General features: G+C 35.3%; 1 protein-coding gene across 1 annotated transcript in view; it reads left to right on the top strand.

Moving 5' to 3' along the window:
- Window positions 1-20,111, top strand: part of VPS13B (vacuolar protein sorting 13 homolog B) — a 429,559-nt gene that overhangs the window by 172,977 nt on the left and 236,471 nt on the right. The gene's annotated exons all lie outside the window — the stretch shown is intronic.

Raw genomic sequence — 20,111 nt, 5'->3', positions numbered from 1 at the left:
CTAGAGTTCTCTGGTTTCTGTGAGCGAGTACTTAAAAAAAAAAAAAAAACCTCATCTTTTTTCCATAATTTTGTGTGGTTCACTGTAAAGTACTAAATTTTCAGTCCTGAATTGGTTGGATTGAAATTTTATTTTTAACAAGCCCCACACAGTAAAATCCAAAAATAAGGAATTAATAAAGGTTTGCTATTGCCACCACAGCATTTTTTTTAAATGGCCATTTCCAGACAACTAGGGGAACAGTTAAAACTTTTTTAATCAGCTAAAGTGTTACAGTGTTGAGTGTTCTTTATTTATTCCAAGTAGCTCATTCAGTAAATTCTTTGAATGTCCCGGAGGGCTCTGTGTGGAAAGGATGTTTACAAGTACAAAGTCAGTGTTATAGTTATACTATATGCTTGCCTAATGCCAGTTTCTTTTAAACAAACTGATGCAGGTTAGCATTTGCAATATTAACTTTGTTAAGCGCAGTGACAACACTTTGTAGTCTTGAAAATATAGCTGGTAGTGGTTTGATTTCTTTTGTTTTGATGAAAAAAATGTTTTCTGATTTTGTTTGCATTTTGAGACCATTAAAATGGTACTGAATAACAATTTTTGCTGCATACAGTATTATTTTCCCCACTTTTCATCAAGAAAATCCTTTCATTCTCTTCAGCTGTATGTGTGTAATCTGATAAAACTCATTTTTCAAATGAAAAAACTTGATCTTGCCTCTGAAGTGTGAATTTGTTTTGGATAGTGTTTGTTCATTGTCTGTAGGAGAAGAACTGGGGAAATGTAGGCATTTACATACTTTTATATCTACAGTAGACCTTTGTAAATACTACTGAATTATCACTTCAGTAACTCGTTAATTTTTCAGCTCTATCGTTAGACTAAGGCTTTCATTTGCAATATTGGGATTAAACTAACCCAAAATAAATAAAAAAACAAATGAAAAAAGGAATTGCAGGTGTCCCCTTATTGTAAGAATAGCAAGCCCTGCATGATTATCTGTTAGCAGCAGAAGTGTTTGTTCTGTTGTAATGTTTAGCAATTTGCCTTTCAAACAGGCAGGGCTGCAAAGCGGCACAAAGATCAGCAAGTCGTGTGTGACAGTGTACGCTGCTGCTCGCTGCAAGGAGCGGGGGAAAAGTGGAAACATTTTGAGCTATGGGAAATGAAAGAGAAGCTCAGCGACATCTCATTCATGCCCTAATAAGCTATTGATAATTAGGATATAATATAGTTTAGCAGAAGCAATGGTATTTTAGGAAAGAAATTAGGTTAAAAGAATGTTTACTTCTGATCCCACTTTGCAGCCAGTTAAGAATTAAAGTCATGCTCAGTAGTAATGCATCTGCTGCTCTTCTGTGCCATTTTAGGGCAGATGGAAAAGCCAATTGCACAGAAGATAGTAGTAAAATGACTACAGAGAAAAATTAGCTGACATAGAATGGAGTGGACGAGCAGCTGTTGAAGTGGAGCTGAGTGACACACTCCTTGTCTTGTGCCTTATTTTCCTTAAGGGAAAAAGCGAGATGCACATGGTCTGAGTTAACTGATTGTTCTGTAACACTGTTCCAGTGAATTTTCGAAGTGAGAATAGAAACTATGTAGAATATTCTTGTTCTATTACATTACCATTTATTGAAATTTTAAAAAAATCCCACAAATAAGCAACAACAAAAATACCAACCAAAATACCTCAACAAAATACTGTCCTAAAGTTTTGTTCCATTTTTCTTTGCTGCTCCCGATTTTCTTTTCATTTATGTTTTAGCTAAATCTGTTCAACTGAAGAATGCATTTGAAAGGCATTTTCACATTTGACTTACACCATCAAAATGTATGCAAGACATTAAATCTGCTTTATTGATAATTTTTGTATAAATTTAAAATAGAAATAATGCTGACCTAGTAGAAACTTTATCAATGATGATTATTTGCTATATGAGACCTATATTTAATGATTGCCATAAAACATCTGTTACCAAAATTGAGTTACAAATCAGATTACTCTAAAGTATTTGTCACACTGTAAAAATAAATGGTACCTTCAAAAAATAAATTGTATTAGAGGTTCAGAAAACTCAGCATAGTCAAGATACAAAACAAAAGAGTAAGTGTAGGACAACATGTCTGTAAGAGTATGGGGTATATTGATGGGTCAAAAGTCAAAGTATTATGTGTTCTTGAAGGGCTACATTTGAAAGAAATAAAGATGACAATGAGAATAAAGGTATTTGGTGTATTGGGAATAATATGGGCTTGCAAAAGAACATGAGACGTAGAAGGAAGCTATTGGATTACAGAATGGATGGAAGGAAGATTAAAACTCAGAGGAACTTTGGTTGGAATTAAAAAGATATGAAACACAAGTGATTATATCAGTATATAAAGAACATAAATAAGTTATGCCTTAAGAACATATTTTTAAGCTTTGATTTGGGGAATCCAACCTGTAGATGTTGCCATACAGTTAAATATTTTTGGGTGGGTTTTGAATATTTCATCTCCACTATGAGCAGCTGTCTTGCCAGAGTTTCCCATGCTATAATTTTCCATCAATTCTCCCAAACTTATCAAAGGACCAAAAGATAGTGCCAGGCTGCTCCATTTAGTTCATTTCTTATTACTCTAGTAATAAGTTCTAGTCTTATTACTCTAGCACATTCTTGTGGGGAATCTCTTAAAAATTTTTAAAGAAAAAAAAAAAGACCCCAAGGCAAACAAGAAAACTTACGCCTCTTCTGTTGTCTCCTCCTCTAAAACTGCTGTATTTGCCACTGTCTTCTTTAATGTCACCAAAGGAACAAAAAGTTGCAACAAGCCACGGTGTGTAGTGATGCTTTTCCTCCCCAGATATAGATAAAATTTTTATTCACTCCAGGAAAGTAAATGTTGTAGCAGAAATTTTGCAGCACAGTACAAATATGTGGGGATTGAATGTGCTCCTTTGTAATTCCCCAGCAGAGGCGACAGAGTCCTCCTCCTTCATCTGGAGCTTCAGTAGGGCACCATAGGGTCCATTTTTCTGCCCATGTAGCACCACTAAATTTGACCTGAATCACCAGAGGGCACTGCTGGGTCTCTTTAGGGGCACAGTGTCCATCTATGCCTGTTAGGAGAGTTGATGGTTATAGAGGAAGTTCTATTTTCTTACAGCCTAGTATCTGATGGTACCTTTTTTCCTTCTTGACCCAATAAAATGTCTGGAAAGAAAATTATAGAAGAGGCATCTACTGTGTTCTGGTGTGAGTTTGTTTCTTCTTCTTCTCCCTTCCATTTCATCATGGTAGCATGTCTCATGCATTCCTTCTTCAGGCACATAAAGTATAATTCATGGGCTGTCTCTTAGGATCCACAGTATCCACATTAATCCTACATGATTACCCAGTAATCATGGGATTCTGTGTGTCAACTCAGTGCTTCCATTGAACAATATAAAAACTGTGATGCCTGTAAATATACATTTATAAAGGGAGGCTGTGGCTCCTCTCAGTATTTAAAATTTAATTTATCAAGTTACACTGTATGCTTTCTTGTAATGACAGAATAAAGAGGGAAGGGTTCTTCAAAAAATATCATCTGTTTGAGTCTTCAGCTCAAAGAACATTTACAAACATTTTGCAGTGATGGAAAGTACTTTAAAGACATTCAGAACTGTAGGCTGTTTCTGAATGTGGCAGTAGTGACAGGAAAATAAATTTTGATGTACATTACATTTGAACTTTATTATTTGACTCTGCTATACTGAAGCTTTAGTGCCATGAAGTTTCTTCCCTCAAGCAGCTCTCTGGAGGTAAGGCTGATTCAGGGTAATCTATCAGTTTTGTGTGTGTCAGCATGAGACGGCTGCTGGTACTTGAGGGAAAAAGATCCTGCACAATCAGTCTGTGCCAGCATTCCCTGGTGGAGCTGGGGCTTGGGAGTTCAGAGCCAGACCAGTCCAGGAGGGTGGGCTGGTTCTGCTGGAAGGTGCTGGGAGCTGTGTGTATTGATTCTTCAGGTGGCATCCATGAGGGATTGTCATCCCTTTTCTGAATGTGATCTCTTGTGGCAAGAGTCTTTGCTAAGGTTCTTTGCAAATCCTTTCAGAATGAGGAGATAGATAGATATATATATGTGTGTGTGTGTATATATATATATATATATATATATATATATATATATATATATAATTTTGGAGAAGTGTTTTAAATAAAGTTATCTCTTCAGTTATAAAGTAAAAAGAATCAAAAAGAAGTCTATCTCAACATTTCTAGATATTGCAGCAATACTGATATCTGTTCCATTAAAAACCTGTCTGTAGAATATATTAGAGGAGTTAATGCTAAGTAGTTTTGTGATATTGGAAAGAAACTATTATTCTTCTATAGGGTAATACAAGACTGAATTAATTTGTGATTTTTTATTATTAGATGGTTATTTATTTGTAAATATGGTGTGGATTATACCCATAGTGTTATTATAATAATCACAATTTTTTATTGTACAAAATAGGCTACACATGAAATACCTGTTGTTCAAAACATCAGCTTTAAAATTCTGTCTTTTCTCAGTGCCTGTAACCACTTCACTAGCCACTACAGCTGGAGAGTGTAAGTGTATGAGCACAACTACAAGAAGTCAGATTAGATCCACAGATGATCTATCCATTAATTTGCTTTATTCTGTTTAAGAATATATTCTTTGATGTTAAAAATGCTCATATTTCATGTTTGAGAACCATTTTTTATCTTGATTTTTAAGCACAACTAGTATTCATTACACTGATGTCTGACCAAAAAAATGCATGTTTTAAAAAATAAGCAAATAGCTTATTTTTAAGTGGTGCTTTTCCTTTCTACCATACTTCTGAGGGAGGAGACTTACAACTTTATTACGCTATCTGTTTTACTTGATTTTAGCTTATGAATATTTGACTTGATTGTAGCTTATGACTGCACACCTAGGACAGATACAGAAAAGTCACAGTTTAAGTGAGGTTATAACATCTTGCCATCCACGTTTACTTTAAATTATCATCTTTTGAAATTGGATAAATTTGCTTCTCACAACTCAGTTTCATTCACATTTAAATACTGCTTTTGTGTTTTCTTTTATTCTATGCTTCTGTGATTGAATTAAAACTACCATAGTATTTATCTTTTACAACTTTTAGAATTATTTTAGATATGGAACATCTTTTTCTTAGTGTCTGAGAGTTTTAATAAAATGCAGGTTTAGGCTATTTTAATCATAAGCATCCACTGAAATCTGTTATCCTGCTCTTCTGTAGCTGATTGTATTGACAGATGAAAAGAACAAGACTATTTGAAAATACAAATCCTTTCGACTGTTAAATAATCTTTCTTGTAAGTTTGTAAACACACTACAAATTGTTAAAGTCATTATTCAGCTTTTGTTAAAGATCTTTTTCTGTGCAGGAAGATGTTCTATATTGTGTGCTTGTGTGAAAAGGATTAGTGTAGAATTTGGGATAAAATCATCTGTGTTAGAATATGTGAAGGTGGTAGGAACAGGTGCTTTTAATGAAATAACTGAGGACGCTCTCGGGTCTCCTGAGGTTTGACAGATGCAGAACTAATGTAAACGTGCTCTCGTGACCAGCAAGCAGCACGATAAGATCTTTGCTTACTCAGTGTTCTCTGCTTATTTCATGGCAAAACAGGAGCATTCCAGCTGACTGTACAAGAATTTAGTGCAAATTCTGTTAAATAATGTGCTTCCAATATGTCCGTAACTGTAGCAGACTGCTGTTGTGAGTCTCTCTAAAGGCACACTGCAAACACAACTGGACTGATATGAATAGAAATTATTTTCCATAAATTAAGGAGGCACTCAAATTAGTTAGTGTGTAAAAAACAGCTTGGATATTCCTTGCTATCAAGGGCTTGTAATTATTTTTCGACAAATTCTCTGGTTCGTAAGAAAAGATGAAAATTCTTTTCTTTACATATATCTGTAAAATAAGAACATGAAATTAAAAACTTCCAAGGTTGTCATATTCACTGTTGATCTGCTTTTCTCTTGGACTGGAAAGAGCTACGTAAACAGTTATTCTGAGCTATCTTGTCACGTTCTTCAGTCGGACACTGTTTAGCATGTAGCTTGTCATTCCGGAGATAGCTGAGCATGGACTAATATCCACTGAAAGTTGGTGTGTTTTTAATAGTCTTTGGATTTGGTATAAATTTACAAAACAGGAGAAAGCAGCTATGCAGCAGCAGTATCAAAGCAGATAAACTTTATTCCACATGAAATTTGCGATGTGATAAGAAGAAAGAAGCAACTGAAACACAGCAGGTATGATATTGCTGGTTTTGTTACCAGTGTTTATCAACTGGTGTTCTCTTAAACCCATGACTTAATGAAGATTTAAAATTACTTAGTGCATGAACTAGGAGTTTTGTTTGAATGACAACTGCATACTTGAAATGCATATGCTTCAGTTGCTTTTTAAACAGTCTTTAAAGGCTCTCACAATTCTCGCCCACTCAAAATCTCAACCCACATGCCAAGTATCCACTTAGTATCAGAAAATATAAAGCTGTAAACAGGCACAAGACTTTATAAACATCTGTATTTTATTCCAGAATTCTGGTTTTCACATGCAGTATTATAATTGCAATAAAGGACTATGAGGTTAATGAGCTGGGAAAGAAGCAGCTGGTCAGAATTATTTCCCTTAATAACTAGAAAAGATGAGGTAAATTCCTCTAGCTTTCTTTTCTCTTCCAGGTACAGAAACGCCATAGTATGGTCACTGTTACGTTCACCTCTTCGTTTTAGAACTGGCACCTCTCCAGCCCCAGCACAGAGATACAGCTCTGACATATCTGGATTAGCAAATGATTTGTTTAGATAGTGCTATGGTTACATGGTAGGAGCCCCATAGGGCCCCAACATGTGGTGTCAGGCAGAAAATTTAAAATTGCAGGGCATATCTAAAGCATAGCTATAAGTAAGTGTTCCTTTTAATGGTTCATTACTCAGAACTCTATTCATTTATTTTCTTACTGTTTTTACCTGATTGAATTTCTTTTTTATTAGTTTTAATAGTCTGACTTGTGCACTAAAAAATGCAGGAAAACTTGATCTAAATAATTTTTACAGGTATCTTTTTTGCTGATCTGTAAAATATGACGCAAGAGCGCATACCACTCTTTTGGAGCACATCCCCAAAAGATCTGCCTAGAAAGTTAGTATTCTGAAGACAACATGATATATTGTCAGCCATCTGCAGTAATATTTGCTTTGTAAATAAACTCAGTGTTCTTATAATGCCTGTGCAGATGTTTTATACAGTTTACTTAACACTTCTTATGCTAAAAATCTTAAGTGAGGTTTGCAAAATCATAAAGCTGCAGTGTTCAGCTTACTGCCAAAATTACACGAAAGGTTGCATGTTTCTGTTTATTTGTAACATCTCTTCCAGAAGACACTGAAAAAATGTGAAAGCTGGTTTTACTTAAAAATCAGTTTTTCAAGACAACATATTTAAAAAATCCCACTGTGCCCTAAATGTATGACAGCAGCTTTCTACACTTCTACTAGTTAAGATATGCTATTTTGTAATTTTCCTTACCTGTGAGTTTCCAGTGCCCATATTGAGAAGCTCATATACTTTTTAAACACAATTGTAATTTTTAAAAATAATAACCCTCTAGATAGTGTTGATATTTTGAGTGAAGAGAAGCATTCACACAAGCCCCAAAATGAAAGTAAAACTCCTATTCTCCATCTGGTTAGGTATGGATTTAGAACACTGACTTAATTAAACAACATTTTGGATTTATTTATCAAAATGTATGTAATCAATTAAAATTTAACTTAAGGGTTGTTTTAAAAGCTTAGCAGTGGTGGAAGAGGTTAAAAGATTTGAAAATAAGTGTGCTTACATAATACAGTGAATGTTTTAATATATATTAACTGTAGTTAGTAAAATATAGATTTTCTAGAATTCAGAAATATTAGTTAGCCCTTCTTAGATCCACACGAGTGGGAAGATAACCATTTTTAAATCTCAACACCATGTAAGAATGTATATTTCAGCTTAAAGGAAAATGAGGTTATTATACTAGGTGTTTCAGTTTTTTGAGTGCATCATGTTTAGCACTTCTGAATCTTCAGAAACACTTACCTTGACAGCTGACTGAAATTGTATGTTCCAAATTCACAAACATAATGGTATTGAGAAGAATAGCTTCTTTGTCATCTAAATGATTATTTTGTAAAAATAGTAAATGTTAAATAACCATCTCCCTGTTCACTGCTGGTATCAATGAACTGCACATGCTTGGCTTTGTTTGCAGTTTTGTGCATTAATTTCTGCTGTGAAAAAACAAAGTTACTTTTTCTGCTGGCTGTGTTGGAGGTCCACAGCATTGTTAGCAAAGGAAAAAAGCAGTTTTTATAATAAACTAGTTTGGCAATATGGATATCTCTTAGAATACCTCTTAGGATATTCTGAATGTTGTCTTTCATTGATTTTTTAAAAATTTGATATTTCATGAAATTTGTACTGTACTGTACCATGAAGATTGAAACATCACCTTTAACTTAATTCCTTGATTTTTTTTCTCTTTGTGTGGACTGTAAAGACATCTTTATTATTTGTCTGTTGGTGATCATGGTGACATTCATTATATTATTGAGAAAATTCAATAATTGAGAATTTTTATTACATTTACCTGGAAACCGTAATGAATTGAAACATTATTTCAATGTATAAAAATACTTTAAAATACTCCAAAAAGCTCTCATTCATAAAGGCAAGATGACTAAGAGCCTCTTCCAGTATTACTTGTGTTGGTGCTTTGTGTTGGTTCCTTGCTTTTCTAACATTTTTAACATTAATTGCTTAATGTCTGTGGTGAGCTTTCCTCTGCCCAACTAAGATTCTTTTTTAATTTGTATCTGCAGCATTCATAGTCACCATCACCTCTGTTTCTAGTCTGAATTACTGTACATTTCTAGTAACATAAATACTAGTTTAGGAAAATAAATAATAACAACAATAACAATAACATATAATAATAAAAATAATGAATTAAATAAATAATTAGAGAATATCTGATAAAAATTCTTCATTTTAGTCAGTAAATATGATGCTATTCTAGAAGGGGATTGAATTGATACCAGTAAAGGCATGATTTTTTACTTTATGTAGACATGACTGAATGTGGGATTAATAAATAATTGTCTATTTTTAGATTTTGTTTATTTACTAGAAGATTGTGCAAAGCAAAGCTATTTATTCTGATAAGTTTACTAGCAACCCAGATGAATGCTAGAGAATTAACAGAAAAATCCCTGAATGAGGAATCCAGATTGTGCTCTGTGCACTGAATATGTTCATGGGTAAATTCAATTTACAGAATTTAGAGAATTTCACAATATGCAGTAACAGGGCATTTTTTTATTGGTATTTATGCTGTGTGGGCATTTTTTAGTTAATAGTGCCCTGTGTATCTTGAAAAGAAACTCCAATATGTCATGTGGTTACATTGAAATCTTCTTTCTGGAATCTCTTGGAACTGCAACACATTCCCAAGACTTTCTAAAGATGGCTGCCCTGTTGTAGGTGTGAATAGAATTAATTACACATTTGAGATGTTATTTCTTGGCATTTTGTGTCTTGGTACAACCATTTCAGTGTGTGTGGAGATGCTCATCTATCCTCTCTCCTTTCTAATATATAGATTTCATAAGTTCATTAAGATTTTTTGGTTTTACATGACAGGTGTAAATCTGTCAAAGTGGTTCTGTAAATCTCAAATTATCTTTAATAGATTTGTGGCATTTCATTCAAATTTTGAATTAAGGTAATGTGACATTAATGACTGTACATCCAAAATGTAAATGGCCTTATTTATGTAAACCAAGTACATATTTGATGAAATATCTTTTTGATGTGTGTCTACTCTAATTCACATATACTTTTGAAAGCATTGCCTATACAGATAGTAACTGCAAAAAGGACCAGGATTGGCTGTCCTTTAGAAAATTTGCCAATTTTATGTTCAAAGTACCTAAGACCTATATATTTTTCTCACTGAGGAACCAAGCACCAGACATTTCATCTTTTTCAAGGTTGTTATTTTAAAGAAGTCATTTGCTTTCAACTTGAGCTCTGTGTATGAAGTTTCTGTTGAAGTACATGTATTAAAAAAAGAAAAGGAAAAAAAAAGGTAATGGCTGAACTGCCTGTGTAACTTTACCTGCTTTGCAGTGTCATGACTTCAGCAGTATAACACACAGAGGCTATTTTTATTCAGGCTCATTGTTTGGCAGTTACATGCTATTTATTTCAGCCTAGAATCACTGTTAAAGAGCATGAAGTCTTAAGCAATAGAAAGGAATACATGAATTAATTAGAACCTCCTATTTAGAAAATAGATATAGTTTTTTGTTCTTCCTTTACTGACATTGCTGCTACAGAAAAGCATAACCTTATGTGGAATTTCTACTGTAAAGCTTGCATGCCTTTCTAAGTTACTTTCATTTTCCTCTGCCTCTCTGACTGTGAGTGCGTTGTTTTAATTGAGCACCTCAGGAGTTATGTGAAATCATCTATGTGTTTTCTGTTGCCTCTGAGAAGCTCTAATGTTTAAGTAAAAAGAAAGCAGAAACCACAGCTGTATATTATTCAAATGTTTAAAAGGAGGTACATGAGGCATCTACTGCTGAAAAGATTTCAGCTTTATAACTTAAAGTGCAAGACCAGTGGTATCCATAGTCACAACACTACAAATGTTCAGCTGCTAAAGAAGGAATGAAAATAGCTCCCTTGGTGCCCTGCTGCTGCAGAGGAAGAATCCTGTTGCAATTCCCAAAAGCATACTGCAGTAAGAAATTGCAAAATATACTTTTGGCAGATGATAGTGAGGTGTTTATAAATGCAGAAGCTGAACTGTATTGAGAAACTTCTTGGCAGTTTTCATAGAATTTGCTAGTTTTAGTTTAAAATCCATATTTTAAAAAACATATAACTGAATGTTCTATTAAAAATCACTTAAAAGAAGATATATTGGGGTATTTCTTGTTTTAACTAGATCATTAGCTCCCAGTCCTCTTAAAATGGTGTGTCACAGTTAAAGAAAAGGTATGGTAGCACTCTACCAATCCAGTCATAGAGAGAGGGAGGATGCAATTCTGTTACCAGTGTGGTAGCATATGGGCGCACAGTTAACTACCTAAAGGTCACAGAAATAATAATTTGTAAATCTAGCAAGCTTTGCTCTGCTGTTTTTCATAGCAGAAAACTTGAGAGAGATTGTTAGGCGTTCTCACAGCTTAGTTAGGAGTAATGCATTTGGATCATGACTGATACTATTCTCTGTATTTAGAGAGGTGATGGTTTGTGATCCTCTCTTCCCTGCTGGCTCATGGGTGATGTCAAGTATTTCAGCAAATATCTATTTCCCATGATTTCAGAGCCTTGGAGCAAACCTCAGCTATTTTATGCCTATTATAACTTTTACAGATCTATAGTCTAAATATAGAATGGTTCTGTATGACTAATTAATTCAGACCCAGCCTATTTAAGATAGCTTTGAGACTTCTCTGTCAAAGTATTATTCCCCTCACAGACTTGCAGAAGGTTTCTTTCCAGTGGCATGTGTTTTTTTTAGTGGCTTGCCTGTCCATGGTCTTTTGGCCTTCAGTTGGAGCTCTCTCCACAGAAGTTTGTGTGGACTTTGGAGGGTTTTTTAATCAACTGTTCTGCAGAATTATCTACAGTGGTTAGAACTCGTTTGTTACATATGTGGAGACTCTGGTATCTTCATCAGATACGTCCATGTAACCTGCTTGTAAAGTGCAGCTTCTGGAAAACATACAGAATTACATTCACACTTACCTAGAACACTGCAGTGATAAAAGCCTACAAATGACATTGCCTTTAGAAGAGGTTCTGACGTTGCAGCTTGTCTCTGAGGTCCCCATCCAGGTGGTTTGGACCTGGAGGTTTTCAAAACCCATTTGCTTTGGAGTTGACTATAGCAAATAGGCAATCCTTAAACAACGATGAAAAGAAAATTGTTTAACCAGTATGTGTGAATACTTCTTTTATTTCTGTGCTTTCTGCTCTGGGATTTTGAGAATGTATAATGCATTTGGCATGGAGCATAGAGTGAATCAGGGAGGATAAACAATGAATAAATGATATTGTGAAACAGAAGTTTTCAGGTTTGTATGCTTAAAACTGACCCTTTTGGCTGATGGACGCTGGATGCAGTGTTCTGAGTATCTGTATACACAATGCATTTATGCAGTGGCATAGTTGATATTTTCTGTTTTATTGCTTGTTCCTTCCTTCCTACTGAACCTTGATCTAACGCTTTTCTAGAATAAACAGAAATGTTGTTTTCTTAGGCAAAGCAGTCAGCTCAGTTATCATTTACATGTGAAGTTAAAATAGAGGCAACAGCATCAGCAGGAGAAGTGTGTTTATCTGTATTGAATCAGGTGGGATATTTGGGAGTTCCTGGGTCAGCACTGTTCAGAATTACTCTGGTTACCTCAGCAGAGCTGGTCACCACATTGATGTCCTGTAGTGACTTGAGCAGCTCAGGTCCCTGCAGGGCTCTGCTTTCTTCCATAGGGAAAATGACCATGTTTGCCCAGGACTGTTGCTTTTCTCCTAAATAATTTACCCTTTCTCAGACCAGTGACAGGACTTGAGGAGTCAGCATGAAGCTGAGGCAGGGGAGGTTTAGGTTTGATTTCAGGAAAGTGTGGTCGTGGAGCAGGGAGGGAACAGACTAGGGAAATGGTCTGAGCACCAAGCCTGACAGTGACACTTGAAGAAGTGACACTTGAAGAAGTGTCTGCAAATCGTTCTCACACACACGATGCTTTTCTTGAGTTGTCCTGTGCCAAGTCAGAAATTGGATTTGAGGATCATTGTGGGTCCCTTCCAGCTCAGCATATTCTGTGATTTATCTAGTTAATTTTCTCTCTTATCCCTTCTAGTTTCTTTAAAAAACCTGTGATTAAACAACTTGTGGAATTTGTAATAGGGAATTCCAGTGGACTACATAATTAAATCTGCTTTGAACTTGTTCTTCTAGGAGAACACCAGATTTTGAGCCAGAGTATTTCTTATTTTAACATTAAATCTTTCACCATTTTTTTGGAGAATAGAATATCATCCAAAAGTAATACCAGAGATTAAATGGAAGATAGGATTTGTTGCCCGACTCCTCTGATTTCTAGTTTGTCTATTAAATAATTAGCAAAATTTTTGATAAATAAAAAACATTTGAAGATTTTGTTCCTGATCTGCTTGAGAGTGTCTGTTTTCAGTAGTTCATCCAGTCATTGGAATTACTGTGTTTTACAAGTGAGACTAAAAATCTTTGTAACATGAAAAAATAGCCACAACAGCCTTTTAAATGGGACTGAGGAGGTCTCAGGTAGAGCAAATAAAAATTAGGAAATTGCCTCAATTTCTTCAGAGCTCCAAACACTTCTTACTTTAATGGAATGTAGTCTACTCTTGATCCATAGGAGTAACTGTAAGTGGTACTACTGGTTCCATACAGAAAACAGAAAGAAACAGCCTTGACATTGTAACGTGTATCTGAACTCGTTTGTCACAGAGCTAAACAAGCTAAAATTCTCGGGCCTTTGTTAGCATTCTGAAAACCTGGTCAGGAAATGTCGAGTCTTATGACTGAGAGTCAGATTGATGATCAGATTTATAATAGTGCCTGTTAGTTTTCTAGTGGGACTTGAGGAGGAAGAGACAAAGGGACCAGATTTTGGTAGAGACCTTTGTAAACTACTGCTTTGTGTTACTGAGTTTCTGAATACCTGCTTTTTTAGCAATGTGTCCATTAACAGCCTCTGCTTCCAGTCAGTTTGGGCCACCCTGCAGTCTTACTGGAAACACAGCTCTCTGGGAAACTCAACTGCTTTATTTCCCCATATTTGTTTATGAGTAAAACAAAATGTTCTAAACACTTGATGTTTTTGAAAGCATTCCAATTTTCTTTACTTGCTGGTTTTAAAGTCCTTATAGTATGTCCTCCCTTTCTATCTATTTTGTCCTTTCTGTCAGTTGAATTTAGAGTTCCTCATTTTCCTTTTATTTACAGAATAGTAAATATGTTGGTTAAATATATAAACAACCTAAAAGTGAACAGAAGGAAATGATACTTGAGTGAGATATTCTTGCAGTAAAAAGATAGAATTAAGGAAGAGGTGCTGTGCAGCTCATCATAGGAATATTGCCATTTCCTTTTCATAGAGATGATTCAGTAGTCAAAATAAAGCTGATATTTCTGTACACTACAGCTGCCTACACATTTTCTTTTTTTTTTGGTCTTCACTGCCTGTTAAACTGTTTCTCTGAACCCACACACAATATTCTCTAAGGGAAATTATAGTTTTGATCAAATTATTTTGGGAAAAAAGAAGCCTTTCAAGATAACTTGTTTTTCTTTCAAAAACATGCAGCACACAAATTAAATATGAATATTCTAGCATTTTTGTGAAAACTTCTAACTCAGCATATCACAAAGTTTTTCCTCAGTAAGAAAAACAAAATGCTAAATGGACTATGTTCCATTCTTAACATCAGAGATGATGTGAAATAACTGAAGGTTGTTGTCCATATATTGATTTGATATGGCTTTCTGCAGATTGATTTGCAGAAATTTGATGTCTTGTACATTGAAAAATGATGCCTTATGTACACCACTTTGTGTTAAGCAGTGTATCCAGCAGTTTTATTTTGCCTCATTATGTTACATCTTTGAGTATACTTCTATGGCATAATTCTGTAATTCAGCATTTGTGAACATTTGGGTATGTATATTGATAAAGACAGGACACTTTTGTCTTTAAAAATATGATGATGGCTTATCAGAACATTATATTAAAATTAGACCTCTCTGATTTAGTTATGATTAAACACAGGATGGACTCATACATTAAATTTTTTTCTATTAGCTACAGTAGGCCAATATATATGCCACTTAGCAGTGGCCTATAACTTTAACATCTGAATTCTATCGGTGGGTTCTGCTGTGGGATTTAATAAATGCAGTTCTCTGCCTCACTTTCTCTATTTTTAAAATAAAAATAATTATGTTGACCCCCCTTTTTTAATGGTTTTCTGCCACAAACCTCAATAGGCATTAGAAGGTCATGATAGCTGTAGAAGTATGTTTGTAGTAAATGTTTCTGAATACAAAAGCTTTTTTAATTAAAAAAACAAAAGAATGGTGTTAAAATCTTGTGGAGTATGTATTCTTGGGTAAAGAATAACTTTTATGAGAGAGCTGTGTTTGATATTACAGACCAAAGTGCCTTAGTTAATGGGAAAGTCTTAATCCACTACTTCTGTTTTAGTGAAATATTCCAGTATTGGATTAAGCAAATAAAAGAATTGGTTTCAAAGTTATTTTAAGCACTTGGTGAATGTAAAACTCTATGCAAGTACAGTAGACTTGGAGTTTTTTCCGAGATAAAATGATAATATTTGCATCTGTAGGCTTTGGAGTCAACCTTGAATAGAGAGACATGCAGACATATACTTCAGTAGTCTGACAAAATTTATTAACTTAATATAATGTAAAAATAATTTTACAGCCACATAAACTTTGATATGGGTTGGAGTATCTGTTTCCCTTGTGTGACTCAGCAGTGGAGGATGAAATGCAGGACAGTGTCTCTTAGATAAGCAGATTATTGTGCAAGATAGTCATATTGGCTTTGCCCTTGATATTCCAAAGTATACCAAAGTTGTATGACTAATTTTTGTGCAGTGTAACTGCAATTTCTAACTCTTCAGCTCTCATTCTTCATTTTGGGATGTTATTGAAAATGGCTGTGGTGCCACAGGATAACTAATTGGTAAAGCCTATTTGGAATGTGGGTAAGCAGAGTAGTGAAGAGGAGTCTTTTTCCCTTAGTTGACTCCCAGGCTAAATTTAAACAGACTTAGATATTTCCATACTTAGGGATTTACAATGCATCTGCTTTGAGTCAGCAGAAAGAATTAGTTACTTACATACTTGTATAAAATAGAACTCTTCACTTGGATGTAATATGCAAATCTGCATTTTTATAGTATGCCTTAGTGAAAATGCCCTTCAAAACAGTAAGAAAAAAAAGAGCAAAAATTATATTTCTTCTCTCAGGTATCATTTAAAATAATTAGGTACTAAATGAATGATGCTAATTCAACCTGTTCACATCTAAATATCATTCATGTGTCCTGAGAAATCTAGGAGTCATGAGTGCTCAATGCTAAAATAATTCATGGTGCAGTTTATATAGCAAGATGGTGTAGTATTTTTTAAAGCTAGTTACTAAAATATACATATCTTGTCAGAATTCGGTTTTATTGTAGGTCACTCCATTTGTTCATATTTGTAATCCCTCCCTTACAGAAAATGTACATCAACTCAAACTTCAGTTTCCCATAGCGGTTTTTCAGTTTATTTTATAGGAGGGTTTCTGAAATGTGTTACTGGAAGTTTTTTCTGGAAATAACATTAAAATGTGTTTGGATACTGCATACACACAGAGCAGAATTTGGAAAAAATTCTGCCAGGGCAGTGGTGGTTGTGGCAAAAAATAACTTTCAGGTGCATAAATGGCAAGATTCTTGTCTGCTCTTCCTGGTATTTTTTTTCTCCAGATTGTTCAGAATGACTCAGTAATGCAGTTTACTCATTCACAAGATTCTTGCAGTTCCAAAAAGTGTTTTTTGCCAAGGGTTGCCACCTCCCTTCTCCTTCCCAAGGTCCTCCTTCACTTCCACATTATTTTTTCACTGTCCTGCCTCTTTCATTTTTTTCTTGTGTCTCTTTGATATTTGAGACCCTTTCCTGTTCTTATGTGATGACTGAACATTCTTCAGCTCCACAACTCTACTGCTGGACTCTGCCGTATTACACCCATCCTGCCTTTCCCTCTGGCTTTTGTTCTTTGCAGCTGTGTTCCCAGGGTGGGTGTCCTCTCCCACCTCACCAGAAGTGTACCACATTACCTGTTTTCCCCACTTTTTTCCCCTGAGTTTCTATGGGGGAGCCCCAGGCTGGTGACTCCTCTTGTTCCTGCTCCTCCAGCAGCCTATGCTCAGCACTCCAAGTGGGAGGAGGTGGCAGTGAGGCCAGCCCAAGCTGGAGGCCCCAGTTATCTTCTGCAGGGCCCCCTCCCTTGGGAAGAAAGTGCTGTTGTTGCAGCTGTCATCATCCAAGGACACTTTGCAGGAAGCTCATCCACAGGATGAGAGAGCCAAGCATCGCTGTGCTCTGCTGCCTTCCCTTCATCATCCTCCTCTGCCTCACTGCAGCCTCCCTGTCTTCCTTCAGGAGAGAGTGGGAATTTGTGAAGGAAGGAAATTATTTGCCCAAGCTGAGCCTGGCAAATGACACCATGACTCAGGAAATTCTCAAACATTATAGATTACACGGTGTTGAGTCCGATACTTATTTTTCAAATCTGTTGCTAGATAGATGTAATAGATAACTCTGGCCAGAACTGAGATCTGGAAAGGAAACCCTGGTATGCTATGGGACTAAGGTCTGCTTTTTTTCTGAAATGTAAATTTAATTAAAAGGAAAAAAGGGGAGGGGAAGAAAAGAAAGTTCTCCACAATCTTAATGAATTCTGGGGAACTCGAGCATTGCATTTTGATGGAGACAGAATAGCAATTTTTAAATTTGTTTTAGGCATGTGAGGAGTCTGCCGCCAGCTTCAAGCTTGATCCTCGAATTAGTAAAAACTTCCTTAAAAACTTGGGAGTATTCTTATTTCTTGACATGAAAACAGGAGGCAAATCTGAGAAACTTTTTTAATTGATGCTGATTTTGAAGAAAGCTGTTACATGGAAAACAACTTTACATAGGTGATTAAACTGCCCTTAAATATAGTGGCTGAGTAGCAAACACAGCAGTAAATTTCAGTAATTTGGTGTGACAGAGGTGACTTAGTAGGAAGCTGAAGTTACCTGACAGTCAAACTGAAAGGCAAATGATGTAACTGCTTATCTGAGTACTTCTGCTGGGTTTGTTTTGTTTGCTTGTTTTATTTTTTTAATATCCTGGGCACAAGCTATCAAAAGATAACTGGAAGAATGTTTGCTATTTGTGCTGCCTTACTTTTGAATTTATGGGATTGTGCTAATGTTGACTTCATTGAAGGGAAAGGAGAATTTCAGTTCAAAGCTTGACTTGCTTGTATTGAACTTTTAAGTTGTAGCTCTTTTTTTCAGTAATCAAGTGTTAAGTTACTAGAATGATGTGCTGCAGTAACACTGTATTTTTCTTTTCAGGAGTCTCCTAGAAATGTGGGATTTTCTGTTGACTTTGCCTGTAGGCTGCCTTTGTGCTGCACTCATTGGGAGGTCTGTCTCCCACTTTCTGTATCACATGTGGATTAAACCTTTCATTAAGTACTGCTGACAACAGGCTGTGTCTCTTAAAGATGCAGGAATCTTTTACATTGGCATATAAATATCTTATAAAAGATAATGATTGTAACATATATTTTATCAATCATCTGTTACCTTTTGCTTCCTTTTTGTAGTTTCCTGCACATCAAGGCATATTCAGTGCTCTTGCTTGCATGTTACCCATTTATACTTGACATTGACTTTGCCTTTAACTGCAGATTTATTTCTAAGGTTTATTACTGACATTTAAAACCTTCAGCTCACATGGACTAGTCTGTATATAGGAGTTCCTCACAGTGTGTGTCCCAACTCCAAGCCTGGGCTAGGCAGATGATTTATCTTTGTGTGTTTCCTGACTGCCATTTTCCCATTGTGCGCATCAGGCTTTGCTTGTGTCACCCCAGGTTGGTGGGTCTTCTGCCATTTGGAATTCAGCTGGCTTTAAAATTTTGTTATATACAATAAACTCATAACTTATATTTTTTTCATTAATTTCCCATTTACAGTTTTGCTGATGTGTCTTTTGAGGCACATGCTTTTACTGTTTTTTTGGAAAGTACATTGAATTGTGTGTCAAGCTTTCTGAATGTATTTGAATTTATTATTAAATTCAGATTGCTGCATAATTACATTGTATACCACAGAGTAAATGTAGTGTATATTGCTTTAGGAACTACGATTCTTGGTATTATAGAACTACTGTAATTCTGTGGAATTTGGTGATGGGAACTTCCAGTAATCAGGGTTTCTGTTTTAAATTTATTTTGCTACTTTTTTCATTATTTCATGTATTAATTTGTAGTAAAAATGCAAAGCTTATATGAAAAGATAACTGCCTACTACTAGTTGCTACACTTTTTCAGTATAGTTGCTACGTTTGTATTCCATTAACCCATTTGCTTCTGATTTGAACAGCTCTGTAATTATGTTCTGCTGCAATAGATACATTCTCTGTACTGTTATGAAAAAAGCCTCACCAGTGTATAATCAGATTTTTAATGCAGGTTTAATGGAGATAGTGCTTCATAATTAGGGTTTTAGTGTGCATGGATTGATGTATATGCTAATATTTCTGGGAACTGATGTAGTTTTTCTCCTGTTTCGAGCCTTAACATTTTCCATGTTAGGTTTTCTTCACAAAAAAACCCTAGAAGTTTACTTTTAAGAAATAAAGTAGCCCTGTCTTGTAATCCTAGGTCCTAGAAAGTGACATTTAAAGAAAACAAGGTATATTGTAAAGTTTAGGAAAATCCTAAGAGCTCACAGTATGGAGGCTGCCAGTGTTGTCAGTTAAAATATTTGCCTTATTTTGCCTAACTCATCCTGTAAAGAATATTCATGACCATGTTTACTTGAAAAATGTTTGTCCTGAGCTTTGGGCAGAGCTAGTGTGAAGTAGGCACGTCTTTATTAAAAGAACTCACTGTCCTAGACCATGGGGTTTTTTAATTGAGGTTGTAGGGAGTCATGCGTTGTATTCTTCCCTGCATTGTATTCTGTCAAGGGTTTTATTGACTCATTTTTTGCAGAGTGTTAATGTTGGCTGAGATTTTGAGGGAAGGTATTGCATGTATTCAGTTGCATAAACAATTTTGTGAAAAGAAGCATTTTTCTTGACAAAAAGTTGTAATAAATCAATATACAAGTTGCCGCATTTCTTTGTATGTGCATATAGTACTGGCAAGTTTCTCACTTTGAATATGTTACT

This window comes from Ammospiza nelsoni, chromosome 1 (assembly GCF_027579445.1).
Source record: "Ammospiza nelsoni isolate bAmmNel1 chromosome 1, bAmmNel1.pri, whole genome shotgun sequence".
NCBI classification, from domain to species: domain Eukaryota; kingdom Metazoa; phylum Chordata; class Aves; order Passeriformes; family Passerellidae; genus Ammospiza; species Ammospiza nelsoni.
This window is presented reverse-complemented; position numbering and strand designations above follow the sequence as displayed.